Below are 14,488 nucleotides of genomic sequence, written 5' to 3'. Positions count from 1 at the left end.
TTCATCGTAAGGTACATAAGGACTGTATTTGTTTATTATAACAAAAAATCAACAAGATGGCATTAACATTATTAACATTCTGTTAAAGCGATCCATGGATAGTAAAACTTGTAGTTCTTAAAAGATAAATGTTAGTACAAGTTATAGAAATTTTATATTAAAACCCCTCTTAATGTTTTCGTTTTAATAAAATTTGTAAAATTTTCTATCAAAAAATAAACTAGTAGCCCGCCATTGTTGATGTCAATAATTACTTACACAATGCTCATGGGTGCTGAAGCCTATAAAATCCGTCGCACCCAAGCGCCAGCAGAGGGCAGAAAAACTCCACAAAACACAATTAACATGTGGGCATTTCACTGTACTGTCATTTAAATCTGTCTGAGCGGGGCATGTGCGTTAATTGCGTCAAATATTTTAACGTGATTAATTTAAAAAATTAATTACCGCCCGTTAACGCGATAATTTTGACAGCCCTACAAATAATGTTTTGAACAATGCGCATACTCGAATTCTAAACATTTCTGAAATACAGTGGTATGAAAAAGTATTTGACATTGTGGAATTTCTTAAATTTCTGCATAAAATCACAATAAAATGTGACCTTTGTCAAAACCATACAGATGAAAAAACAGTGTCTGCGTTTAATTAGAACCACCCAAAGGTTTTCATATTTTAATGAGGATAGCATGCAAACAATGACAGAAGGGGGTAAAATAAGTAAGTGAACCCTCTGCCTAATGAGACTTAAAGCGCAATTGAAACCAACTTTTACCAAGTCAGGTGTGTGCCCAATCACTGATGAGTGGTTTTAAGCTTAGCTGTGAAGCATGGTGGAGGGAGCATCATGAATTGGGGCTGTTTTGCTGCCTCAGGGCCTGGACAACTTGCAATCATTAATGGAAGAATGAATTCAAACGTTTTGCGGGAAAATCTGAGGCCGTCTATCAGACAGCTGAAGCTGAAGATGGATGCTGTAACAAGACAATGATAAAAAACACAGAAAAATCAACTTCAGAATGGTTTCAGAAGAACAAAATACAAATTCTGGAGTGGCCAAGTCATAGTCCAGACTTGAACCCCATTGAGATGCTATGGCATGACCTAAAGACAGCGATTCATGCCAGACATCCGAGGAATCTGACTGAACTACAGCAGTTTTGTAGAGGAGAATGGGCCAAGAATAGTCCTAATCGATGTGCCAGACTGCTCTGCAGCTACAGAAAGCGTCTGGTTGAAGTTATTGCTACCAAAGGGGTGGCCCCAAAATATTAAATGTGATGGTTCACTTACTTATTTTTCCCCCTTATGTCATTGTTTGCATACTATCCTCATTTAAATATGAAAACCTACTGGACTGTCTCAGAAAATTAGAATACACAATATTCTAATTTTCTGAGACAGTCCTGTATATTGTTCTATGTAAAGGACGTCAGCCAAGGTCGGCCCCCCACATTTTTACCACGCCAAATCTGGTCCCCTTTGCAAAAAGTTTGGACACCCCTGCTTTAAATGGTGGATTAATGTGCAGGACTGTCTCAGAAAATTAGAATATTGTGTATTCTAATTTTCTGAGACAGTCCAGTATATATGTTTGGGTGGTTTTAGTTTAACGTTTTTTCATCTGTGTGATTTTGACAAAAATGAGATCACATTTGATGGTGATTTTATGCAGAAATGTGAGAAATTCCAAACGGTTCAGATACTTTTTCATACCCCTGTACAACCTTTTTTTTTTTTTTTTTTTTTAAGAATAAAAGTGTTGATTTGTTGCTTAAAATAAGTATGTTAAGTTTATTTTCAGCTAAAAAAAATTTATCTAGGTTTTTGTGAAGCTGAAAATAAGCTTAATAGACATATTTTAAGCCATAAATCAGTACTTTTAATCTTAAAAAACGCTTGTTTGTCAGAAATGTTCATAATTCAAGAATAGATATTGTTCAAAACATTATTTGAAAGCAATTTCTTCTTGATTTGGGTGAAAAATGACCAACTTTAAGATGTAAAATCTTAATGAAAGCCTAGCTAAAAAAAAAAAACATTGTTCAAAACATTTTTTGAAAGCAATTTTTTCTTGATTTGGGTGAAAAATGACCAACTTTTAGATGAAAAGCGTAATGAAAGCCTAGCTAAAAATAGCTAGGTGAAAATAAGCTTAACAGACTTGTTTTAAACAATAAATTAGAATTTTTAATCTTAAAAAAAAAAAGCTTGTTCGTCAGAACTGTTCTTAATTGAAGAATAGACGTTGTTCGAAACATGATTGAAAAGCAAATAAATCTGTTAAGCTTTTTTTTCAGTTAACTATTTTTAGCTAGGCTTTCATTAAAATGAAAATAAGATGAAGGTAATCTTATTTTCAACTAGCTATTTTTAGCTAGGCTTCAATTAAATTGAAAATAAGCTTAATAGACTTATTTTAAGCAATAAATTTGTATATTGGATCATAAAAAAGGTTTGAAATGTCAGAAATGTTCTTAATTCAAGAATATATATTGCTCAAAACATTATTTGAAAACAATTTTGTTTTGATTTGAGTGAAAAATGACCAACTTTTAGATATACAGTTCTCAATAAGAACAAATGGTAATATTTACCTAAATTAGACGGAATAATCTGACATTTTAATCTGTTATAAAGGAATAATCTGACGTTTTAATCTGTTAACTAGTATTTAACACTCAAAACAAGATGGAGAAAATGATTTGACTATATTTAAGAAAAACAATCTCATTAAGACGTTATGAATTTGCAGTGTAGTAAGCAATGGCTGCCGAAGCTAGCTCGTCTTTTAGCACTCTGTGTTTGCAATGAGCTCAAGTAGTCATGCGATAACGTATGTAGAATGAGCTGAAGCAAATTTCATGTTTTAGTAGAGCTTGGAACGAATTAGGCGATTCAATATCAGAAAAAAATCACGATACAGAAGCCCCTTTTATCTATCTTGAGGTACCACTGTATGATATGACACATTAAGTACCTACAACTAGTAGGACAACCACTTGACTGGAGATACGTTGAATTATCCAATCAGTGACAACAAAGGCTTTTAGCTGAATATCAAGGAGAAATAATAAATACTCGAGAGATTATCCGTCACCCTCCTGCGGTTTTCTTAGCTTCGCCAACATACCAAAGATACGTCCGGGCTCGCTGGCGGGTCTCTGCGGACCGCCGGGCCTTCGCGGTGAGCACTTGACAGACAAGGAGGGGGTGGGATCGAGGGTCATCGACTTCTCAAGTAGACTTCAAAGCCGTCCTTCTCAGCGGGTATTTGCTCGGACACAACGGCGGGCTTTAAGCGCGGGATGGGGGTCTTGTTTAAAGTTTAATGTGTTACAATTGTTAGCATGTTCAAAAGGTCGGGCTGAGTCTGTTCAAGCTTTTCAATCCATTGTGCCGCTGATGGCACACTTTTACGCCTCTCGTCCCCACCTGGTGGCTGGAGGATGCAAGTGAAAAACGCTTTCAGGGTCAAAGCGGGGGGAAAAAGCAAAAACAAACAAACAAAAAAAAAGAAAAATAACCAAAGATTGAAGATTGCTGCTGATGCATAGAGCACTCAGAGGATGATAAAGCACCAGAAGGATTGTGGGAATGCTGAAGAGCGCATTTTGCAGGATTGTAACTCATGGGCTGCCACTGATGACGCTAAATGTCTAGTGTGAGCTAGTCCTCCCAGTTTTAATATAAGTATACAGTACGTTTTTTTACTTTATGTCCATTTATTAGTGTTGCACCGATACTATTTTTTGGCTTCCGATACTGCTGTGTGGTATCGGTATCGGTGCAACACTTTTAATAACCCTTTCATGTGGCTGTAATGTTCGGACAGATTTGTTCAAATTCGGGAAAAAAAAACTCAACATTTTGGAGATATCGGATTGGTATCGGCAGACGGTCAAAATCAGGTGATTCGGATTCAAATGCAAACATGTAATCAGAACATCGTTAACGTACAGTAAACCCTTTCAGCCTTTTATGCACGAATTATGATATCTATACAGCGGTGGGTAGAGTGGCGAAAAATTTGACTCAACTAAAAGTAGCGTTACTTCTAAATAATATTCCTCAAGTAAAAATAGTCATCCAGAAATGAGTAACATCGTGAGTAACTGCTTATAACGTCTGATTAAAAAAAAAAATTGTGGTATATTTTATATCTCAGCACTTCATCTACACTCACCGGCCACTTTATTAGGTAAACCTGTCCATCTACTCGTTAACACTTAATTTCTAATCAGCCAATCACATGGTGGCAACTCAGTGCATTTAGGCATGTAGACATGGTTTAAGACAATCTCCTGCAGTTCAAACCGAGCATCAGTATGGGGAAGAAAGGTGATTTGAGTGACTTTGAACATGGTATGGTTGTTGGTGTCAGAAGGTCTGGTCTGAGTATTTCAGAAACTGCTGATCTACGGGGATTTTCACGCACAACCATCTCTAGGGTTTACAGAGAATGGTCCGAAAAAGAACAAATATCCAGTGAACGGCAGTTCTGTGGGCGGAAAGGCCAGACTGGTTTGAGCTGATAGAAAGGCAACAGTGACTCAAATAACCACCCGTTACAACCAAGGTAGGCGGAAGAGCATCTATGAACGCACAGTACATCGAACTTTGAGGCAGATGGGCTATAGCAGCAGAAGACCACGCCCGGTGCCACTCCTTTCAGCTAAGAACAGGAAACTGAGGCTACAATTTGCACATGCTCATGGAAATTGGACAATAGAAGATTGGAAAAACGTTGCCTGGTCTGATGAGTCTCTGCGACATTCGGATGGTAGGGTCAGAATTTGGCGTCATCAACATGAAAGCATGGATCCATCCTGCCTTGTATCAACGGTTCAGGCTGGTGGTGGTGGTGTAATGGTGTGGGGAATATTTTCTAGGCACTCTTTGGGCCCCTTAGTACCAATTGAGCATCGTTGGAACGCCACAGCCTACCTGAGTATTGTTGCTGACCATGTCCATCCCTTTATGACCACAACGTAGCCAACTTCTGATGGCTGGAATCATCTCAGACTGGCTTCTTGAACATGACAATGAGTTCACTGTACTCAAATGGCCTCCACAGTCACCAGATCTCAATCCAATAGAGCATCTTTGGGATTTGTTGGAACGGGAAATTTGCATCATGGGTGTGCAGCCGACAAATCTGCACCAACTGTGTGATGCCATCATGTCAATATGGACCAAACTCTCTGAGGAATGCTTCCAGCACCTTGTTGAATCTATGCCACGAAGAATTGAGGCAGTTCTAAAGGCAAAAGGGGTCCAACTCGTTACTAGCATGGTGTACCTAATAAAGTGGCCGGTGAGTGTTTATCAGTGCTTCTCAATTATTTCCTGTAACGCCCCCCACAGGAGCACATTCGCCCCCCATTCTCTACCGCCACTGTAAATTATATCATTTGTCGATACAATTATTATCATAAGTACAACACACTGACAAAACGGGATGATTGTTGACAATATTCAGCACAATTTTGATGAAAAACAATGGTGAAACAGACAACTAAATAAAGTCAATATGTAGAATAAATAGGGGGAAATTTAACGCCTAGTGTAGCCTAAAGTAACATTATCTTTTTCACAAATCTCATAAAAACGGGCATAGTTGAGTTTAGTATGGCTCACCTTACATACATGCCAGATATGAAAAGGATTGCGCGTTGTATCAGGGAGTTATTTGTCATTTCCTGATTTCGGTGTTTTGCCCCAAAAAATGGCTGAATTTACAAAAAATTTACAAAAACTCACAATTTGAGTACTTAAGATCTCATATGTCTCATGTACAGTCTCGCCAATTTTGAGGAGGATCAAACTAATTTCACATTCAATCCAAAATACCTGATTTCCTGTTGGGTTTGGAATATGAGTGCAAGAGACTTTTTGGAGCAGTTTTGCACAACGTATCAACTCCCCAAATTTCATCGTTCTACATTGAAAAAACCTAATAGAAAAGGATTTTTAAAAGGTCTTAACTTTTGAATAGTGTCCACTGTTGTGAGCACTGTCCCATAAAGGGTTAAATTAAGTTTTTTTCTGAATTTCCAGTTCAATAATTTTACGAATTCACGTTTCCGCTCTTCAGCATTCTCCCGCAATTTCTCTAGAAATTGCGTTCACTAGTATCGATCATCATATTGATAAGCCAGTGTTATTGTGTCAAAGTGGAACTGAGACATTGACTCTTATGAGAGACATTGACTCTTATGACTGTGTCCCCACCCCGAACATCCCCCACTTCCTTTTGTGTACATGAAGACTTGACCATCTACCTCAACTGTGTGAGAAGATATTTCGTAACCAAAGAATTCCATGCCGTCAGGGTGTCTGTCTTTCTGTCTCATCTGTCTTCTCTTCTTGTTCTTCATGCCTTTGTGTCCAAAAATCTTGAAAAAAATATATACATAAAAAAATAAGGCTGGGCATGTTAACTCACAAATTATTTTAATCGCGCATTAAGCATCTGAGCCACCAAAGTTTTCTTTTTAAAGGATGTATATACTGTACTTCTACAGTTGTGGTCAAAAGTTTACATACACTTGTGAAGAGCATAATGTCATGGCTGTCTTGAGTTTCCAGTTATTTCTACAACTCTGATTTTTCTCCGATAGAGTGATTGGAACAGATACTTCTTTGTCACAAAAAACATTCATGAAGTTTGGTTCTTTTATGACTTTATTATGGGTTAACAGAAAAAGTGATCAAATCTGCTGGGTCAAAAATATACATACATGAATCTGAAAAAGCAAATCGTTTATTTGAACAAGTCAGGAAAGTCACTTGGAGCCATTTCAAAGCAGCTGCAGGTCCCAAGAGCAACAGTGCAAACAACTGTTTGTAAGTATAAAGTGCATGGCACTGTTTTGTCACTGCCACAATCAGGAAGAAAACGCAAGCTATCACCTGCTGCTGAGAAAAAATTGGTCAGGAGGGTAAAGATTCAACCGAGAATCACCAAAAAGCAGATCTGCCAAGAATTAGAAGCTGCTGGAACACAGGTGTCAGTGTCCACAGTCAAGCGTGTTTTGCATCTCCATGGACTGAGAGGCTGCCGTGCAAGAAGGAAGCCCTTGCTCCAAAAACGGCACCTGCAGTTTGCTGCTGATCACATGGACAAAGATAAGACCTTCTGGAGGAAAGTTCTGTGGTCAGACGTAACAAAAATCCAGCTGTTTGGAGGAGAAAAGGTGAGGCTTTTAACCCCAAGTACACCATGCCTACCGTCAAGCACGGTGGTGGTAGTATTATGCTGTGGGGCTGTTTTGCTGCCAATGGAACTGGTGCTTTACAGAGAGTAAATGGGATAATGAAGAAGGAGGATTACCTTCAAATTCTTCAAGATAACCTAACGTCATCAGCCCGAAGATTGGGTCTTGGGCGCAGTTGGGTGTTCCAACAGGACAATGACCCCAAACACACATCAAAAGTGGTAATGGAATGGCTAAATCAGGCTAGAATTAAGGTTTTCGAATGGCCTTCCCAAAGTCCCATTGAGAACTTGTGGACAATGCTGAAGAAACAAGTCCATGTCAGAAAGCCATCAAATTTAACTGAACTGCACCAATTCTGTCAAGAGGAGTGGTCAAAGATTCAACCAGAAGCTTGTGGATGGCTACCAAAAGCGCCTAATTGAAGTGACAATGGCCAAGGGACATGTTACCAAATATTAGCGCTGCTGTATGTATATTTTTGACCCAGCAGATTTGATCACTTTTTTCTGTTCACCCATAATAAAGTCCTAAAAGAACCAAATTTCATGAATGTTTTTGTGACAAAGAAGTATCTGTTCCAATCACTCTATGAGAGAAAAATCAGAGTTGTAGAAATAACTGGAAACTGAAGAGAGCCATGACATTATGTTCTTCACAAGTGTATGTAAACTTTTGACCACAACTGTAGATGCTACCTGGTTATAAGTAGCATTACGACAGAACGGGTTGGACAACGAAAAGGGAAGTCAGGACAGATTTGGATATGACTATTACTACTACACAACGGTACCTTGAGATATGGAAGCCTCAGTACGCGAAAAATTAATCATACGAAAGATAATACGTACTGCAATAGTTAATTACGGCAAATAGGAATTAACTACGGTCCCTGACTAGTCTTGTCACATCCATTTTGTAGAAACAATTGCTAATAACCTGACTTTTAATGATTCAATTGGTTTCAGAAATGGCTCATATGAAAGCTAAGTTCCTCCCAAATGACGTTAAATGTACAAAAATATATTTGTTTCACTGAAAAAAGATTTATCATTTAATGAAGACAAAGGTCAAATTTGGTAAGAAATTTTGTCGCCTACGGAAAGTCGTGTGAAAATTGAACAAAAAATGTACTTCAAAATTAGGGCTGTCAAAATTATCGCGTTAACGGGCGTTAATTCATTTTTTAAATTAATCACGTTAAAATATTTGACGCATTTAACGCTCATGCCCCGCTCAAACAGATTAAAATGACAGCAGTGTCATGCCCATTTGTTACTTGTGTTTTTTTTGGCGCCCTCTGCTGGCGCTTGGGTGCGACTGATTTTATGGGTTTTTCACCACCATGAGCATTGGGTAATTTTTGACATCAACAATGGTTGTTTATTAAAACGAAAACATTAAGAGGGGTTTTAATATAAAATTGTTATAACTTGTACTAACATTTATCTTTTAAGGAGGGGGGGTGCATCAATAATCGTTTTATAATCGAATCGGAGCCTCTGAATCGTAATCGAATCGTTAGGTGCCCAAAGATTCCCAGCTCTACACTCTACTATTAATAAGTTGAGTTATCCGACCGGTGACAATAAAGGCCTTCAGCTGGATATCGAGAAGAACTCGAGAGGTTATCCATCACCCTCCTGCGATTTTCTTAGCTTTGCCAATAAATTAATTTAATAACTTGAGGTACCACTTTACGATAAAATACACAAAATACACTGCAACTAGTAGGCAACTGCGTAACTAGTCAAACGTTGAATTATCCGGCTGGTGACAACAAAGGCCTTCAGCTGGACAGCTAGAAAAAAATCGAGAGGTTATCCGTCGCTCTTGTGCTATTTTCTTAGCTTCACCAGTGAATGAATTTCGTATCTTGAATTCCCACAGTATATTCTCCACTTACGGTTAGAAATTTTGAGAAACTTCCCCATTTTGTAGGATGAGAAAGTGTCTCAGCATTATCATGGCTTTGTGTGTATGACAATGCGATCAATCTCAAGTAGCTCATGCTATTAATCGCGATTAAAATTTTTGATCGTTGCCCAGCCGTAGAAAAAAAAACAAAAAACAAAGCTGGAATCAATCGTAAGCGGCGCTCCGGCGGGCCCGCGTCCAGCCAAAGCTTTCATCCGTGTTCTGTGTGTAAATGAATTCCTTGTCAAGACCAAAAATAAAGAAGGAGGTGACAATCCAAGCAAGGAGGTTCTTGCTGTAATCAATGTTGCCTGTTCCTTGTTTCCCCCGAAAGCCGGTATCGCGGGTTTTTTTTGCCCACAATGTCATCCCAGAATCAAAAGTAGGAGACACAAGCTATTTTTCCACATTTGTAAGAAGAAGCCAGCCTCGCTCTCTCGTTCCTAGGCCCAAAGAAAAGCTTGACGGGGCCGAGGCGGCGCGGGGAACGCTGATATTGGACTGAGCGCGTTTCCCGGGCTCCCGGTCGGTCGGAGAGGACGGACGTGTCGGGAATTTTTGGTTGTTTTTGTTTCTTTTTCTATCAGCAACTCAAGAGAATCCCTTTGAATACCTCATGTGAAACTTGTTTGTTGTGATGTTGCACTAAAAAAGTAGAAAAAATAAAAACATTCATTTGTAACCCAACTCACAGTCTGTCTCTAGATGTCTTCTTTATAAAAACGAGAGAAAGCAAGAACCATGGATGAAGATTTTGGATTATAATGGAGAAAAATAACATGAAGGGAAAAATTTGTTCATCTCTGGGAAAAAAGTGTTTTAATTGCAAATAAACAACAAAAATGAACATTATTTTACTCATTAAACACTAAACCAAATATATCCACTAAAATGCATATTCTAACTAGGGCTGTCAAAAATATCGCGTTAACGGGAGGTAATGAATTTTTTTAGTTAATCACGTTAAAATATTTGACGCAATTAACACACATGACCTGCTCAAACAGATTAAAATGACAGAACAGTGTAATGTCCGCTTGTTACTTGTTTTTTGGTGTTTGGCGCCCTCTGCTGGCGCTTGGGTCCAACTGATTTTATGGGTTAGTACCACGAGTGAGCATGGTGTAATTATTGACATCATGGAGAGCTACTAGTTTATTTTTTTAATTGGAAATTTTACTAATTTTAATCAAACGAAAACATTAAGAGGGGTTTTAATTAGGGCTGTCAAAATTATCGCGTTAACGGGCATGAATTAATTTTTTTAAACTAATCACGTTAAAATATTTGACGCAATTAACGCAGATGACCCGCTCAGACAGATTTAAGTGACAGCACAGTGCAATGTCCACTTGTTACTTGTGTTTTTTGGAGTTTTGTCGCCCTCTGCTGGCGCTTGGGTGCGACTGATTTTATGGGCTTCAGCACCCATGAGCATTGTGTAATTATTGACATCAACAATTGCGGGCTACTAGTTTATTTTTTGATTGAAAATTTTACAAATTTTATTAAAGCGAAAACATTAAGAGGGGTTTTAATATAAAATTTCTATAACTTGTACTAACATTTATATTTTAAGAACTGCAAGTCTTTCTATCCATGGACCGCTTTAAGAGAATGTTAATAATGTTAATGCCATCTTGTTGATTTATTGTTATAATAAACAAATACAGTCCTTATGTACCGTATGTTGAATGTATATACAGTATCGGTCTTGTGTCTTATCTTTCCTTTCCAACAATAATTTACAGAAAAATATGGCATATTTTATGATGGTTTGAATTGCGATTAATTACGATTAATTAATTTATAAGCTGTAATTAACTCGATTAAAAATTTCAATCGTTTGACAGCCCTAATTCTAACTAAGGAAAAAGTTAGGACACCCTACCATCTAGTAGCTAGTTTTACACCCTTTGGCTGAAATAACTTCAGTGAGACGGTTTTTGTAGCCATCTACCAGTCTTTGACATCAGTTTGAAGACAGTTTGCCCCACTACTCAACACAGAATAAAGTTGTATGAAAAAATATCTGAATGTTTTGGAATTTCTCACATTTCTGCATAAAATCATCATCAAATGTGATCTGATCTTTGTCAAAATCAAACAGATGAAAAAACAGTGTCAGCTTTAACGAAAACCATCCAAACATACAGTGGGGCAAATAAGTATTTAGTCAACCACTAATTGTGGAAGTTCTTCCACTTGAAAATATTAAAGAGGCCTGTAATTGTCAACATGGGTAAACCTCAACCATAAGAGACAGAATGTGGAAAAAAAAGAAAAAAAAGAAAATCACATTGTTTGATTTTTAAAGAATTTATTTGCAAATCATGGGGGAAATAAGTATTTGGTCAATACCAAAAGTTCATCTCAATACTTCGTTATGTACCCTTTGTTGGCAATAACGGAGGCCAAATGTTTTCTGTAACTCTTCACAAGCTTTTCACACACTGTTGCTGGTATTTTGGCCCGTTCCTCCATGCAGATCTCCTCTAGAGCAGTGATGTTTTGGGGCTGTCATTGGGCAACACGGACTTTCAAGTCCCTCCACAGATTTTCAATGGGGTTGAGATCTGGAGACTGGCTAGGCAACTCCAGGACCTTGAAATGCTTCTTACGAGGCCATTCCTTTGTTACCCTCGCTGTGTGTTTGGGATCATAGTCATGCTGAAATACCCAGCCACGTCTCATCTTCAATGCCCTTGCTGATGGAAGGAGATTTTCACTCAAAATCTCTCGATACATGGCCACATTCATTCTTTCCTTTACACAGATCGCTCGTCCCGGTCCCTTTGCAGAAAAACAGCCCCAAAGCATGATGTTTCCACCCCCATGCTTCACAGTAGGTATGGTGTTCTTTGGATGCAATTCCGTATTCTTTCTCCTCCAAACACGAGAACCTGTGTTTCTACCAAAAAGTTCTATTTCGGTTTCATCTGACCATAACACATTCTCCCAGTCCTCTTCTAGATTATCCAAATGCTCTCTAGCGAACCACAGACGGGCCTGGACGTGTACTGGCTTCAGCAGGGGGACACGTCTGGCAATGCAGGATTTGAGTCCCCGGCGGCGCATTGTGTTACTGATAGTAGCCTTTGTTACTGTGGTCCCAGCTCTCTGTAGGTCTATCACTAGGTCTCCCCGTGTGGTTCTGAGATTTTTGCTCACCGTTCTTGTTATCATTTTAACGCCACGGGGTGAGATCTTGCATGGAGCCCCAGATCGAGGGAGATCAGTGGTCTTGTATGTCTTCCATTTGCAAGTAAATGCTCCCACAGTTGATTTCTTTACACCAAGCGTTTTACCTATTGCAGATTCAGTCTTCCCAACCTGGTGCAGGCCTACAATTTTGTCACTGGTGTCCTTCAACAGCTCTTTGGTCTTGGCCATAGTGGAGTTTGGAGTGTGACTAACTGAGGTTGTGGACAGGTGTCTTTTATACCAATAATGAGTTAAAACAGGTGCCATTAATACAGGTAACGAGTGGAGCCTCGTTAGACCTCGTTGACAGCCAGAAATCTTATTTGTAGGTGACCAAATACTTATTTTCCACTCTAATTTGGAAATAAATTCTTTAAAAAACAAACAATGTGATTTAATGTTTTTTTTTCCTCCACATTCTGTCTCTCATGGTTGAGGTTTACCCATGTTGACAATTACAGGCCTTTCTAATGTTTTCAAGTAGAGCTTGCACAATTGTTGGTGGACTAAATACTTATTTGCCCCACTGTAGACCTCAGTTTTTAGTTAGTTTTATTTTTTTAATCAAAAAGACAGTTCATTTCTATTCAATCAGTTGATATAAACATATTTGATGTCAAAGAAGTTATACAATGGAGCATGTAAAAACATGTAGAACATGAAAAGTAACATCTGTTACTTTGCCGGGTAACTAATTTTCCTTATATTGAGGTAACTGAGTTACTAACTCAATTACTTTTTGGGAGAAGTTATTAGTAACTGCAACTAATTACTTTTGTAAAGTAGGATTAACAACAGTGCTACCTGTAGTTTTTAAGAGCCACACATTTGGACGTCTATTATTGTCATACGTCGCCCTCTGCTGTTCAAAAAGTGCGTAACTCGAGTAAAAGGAAGTCATTCTTGATGAGGCCCTCTGATTGGTCCAGCAAGAAATTATTCTTTTTTTTTTTTTTTTTTTTTTTTTAGAAATTATTCTTTTGATTATGAGATGACGGCTCAATGACATCATCGATGGATAATGTTATTAACACTTTATTTCCTGTTTGACATGCTAACATTTCGCGCCACAACATGGCCGTCACACCCATGCTAGCATGTTTCATATGAGTTGAACAGTGAAGCTAAACAAATAATGTTTATTTTTTTCGAGGGGTCCAATTATAATTTATAATTTATATTCAAAAGATAGAAAATGGCAGAAAAATAATAACTTAAAGTGATGTTTTTCAAACTTTTCATGCTAATATGTCCAAGTTCTTCAATTTATAAGATGTTTTTGGATATTTTCCACGAAAATAAATGCAAGTCATGAATCAAAATGATTCTTCTTTGTTGCCGTTTTAACCATTATGACCACTTGAGGGAGCCCTTTTTCATTTTTTTGTTTGTTTGTTTTAACCTGTCCTGTTCACCTGCTTAGACACAAAGAACAGGGATTTGAGTGTCCTTATGGTCAGAATAATTTTTTAACATAGCACATAAAGAAAATGACACATTTAAAAAAATGAAGTCAAATGTTAACATATTGTTTTCCCGTTTTTTTTTTTTTAATTTAAAAATAAATAAAAGAATACGGTTTTCTCTTCTTATGAAAAAAAATGAAACGCTGCACTTTTAAACACTGAATAAATTGTTTTTGGTTAAAAACATCAAATTAAAAATGTATAGTTAAAAAAAGGAAATGATTTGCCAATTTTTAAATTAAAAAAAAATAAATAAAAATTTATAGTGTAAAAAAAACATTTAATCAAGGCAAAATACTTCAGATTTTTTGTCATTGTCAGGATCGCAACGAAATTCAGATTAATTCATTGATTAAAACTATATTATATATATATATTTATACAGTATATATATAATTCATTGATTTATTAAAAAAATATATATTTTTGTTGTTTAAACCTTAGGAAAAAAATAGAACATTTATTACTATCTCTTTCAGTACCATTGACAATGCTAGACATTCGATAATGTGGCATCCAAACATGTTTTATCATGAGGACGTCCACTTTATTTGAAGTGGATTGGACGTCTATCGCTGTCAATGGCAGCCAATGGAAAAAACAGTTGTTTTTTTAAGACCAATTTTAAGTCATCCACATCTCAAAACAAGTCTTCAACTATCAAAATAACAAATCCAACCA

This window comes from Corythoichthys intestinalis, chromosome 4 (assembly GCF_030265065.1).
Source record: "Corythoichthys intestinalis isolate RoL2023-P3 chromosome 4, ASM3026506v1, whole genome shotgun sequence".
Classification (NCBI taxonomy): domain Eukaryota; kingdom Metazoa; phylum Chordata; class Actinopteri; order Syngnathiformes; family Syngnathidae; genus Corythoichthys; species Corythoichthys intestinalis.
This window is presented reverse-complemented; position numbering follows the sequence as displayed.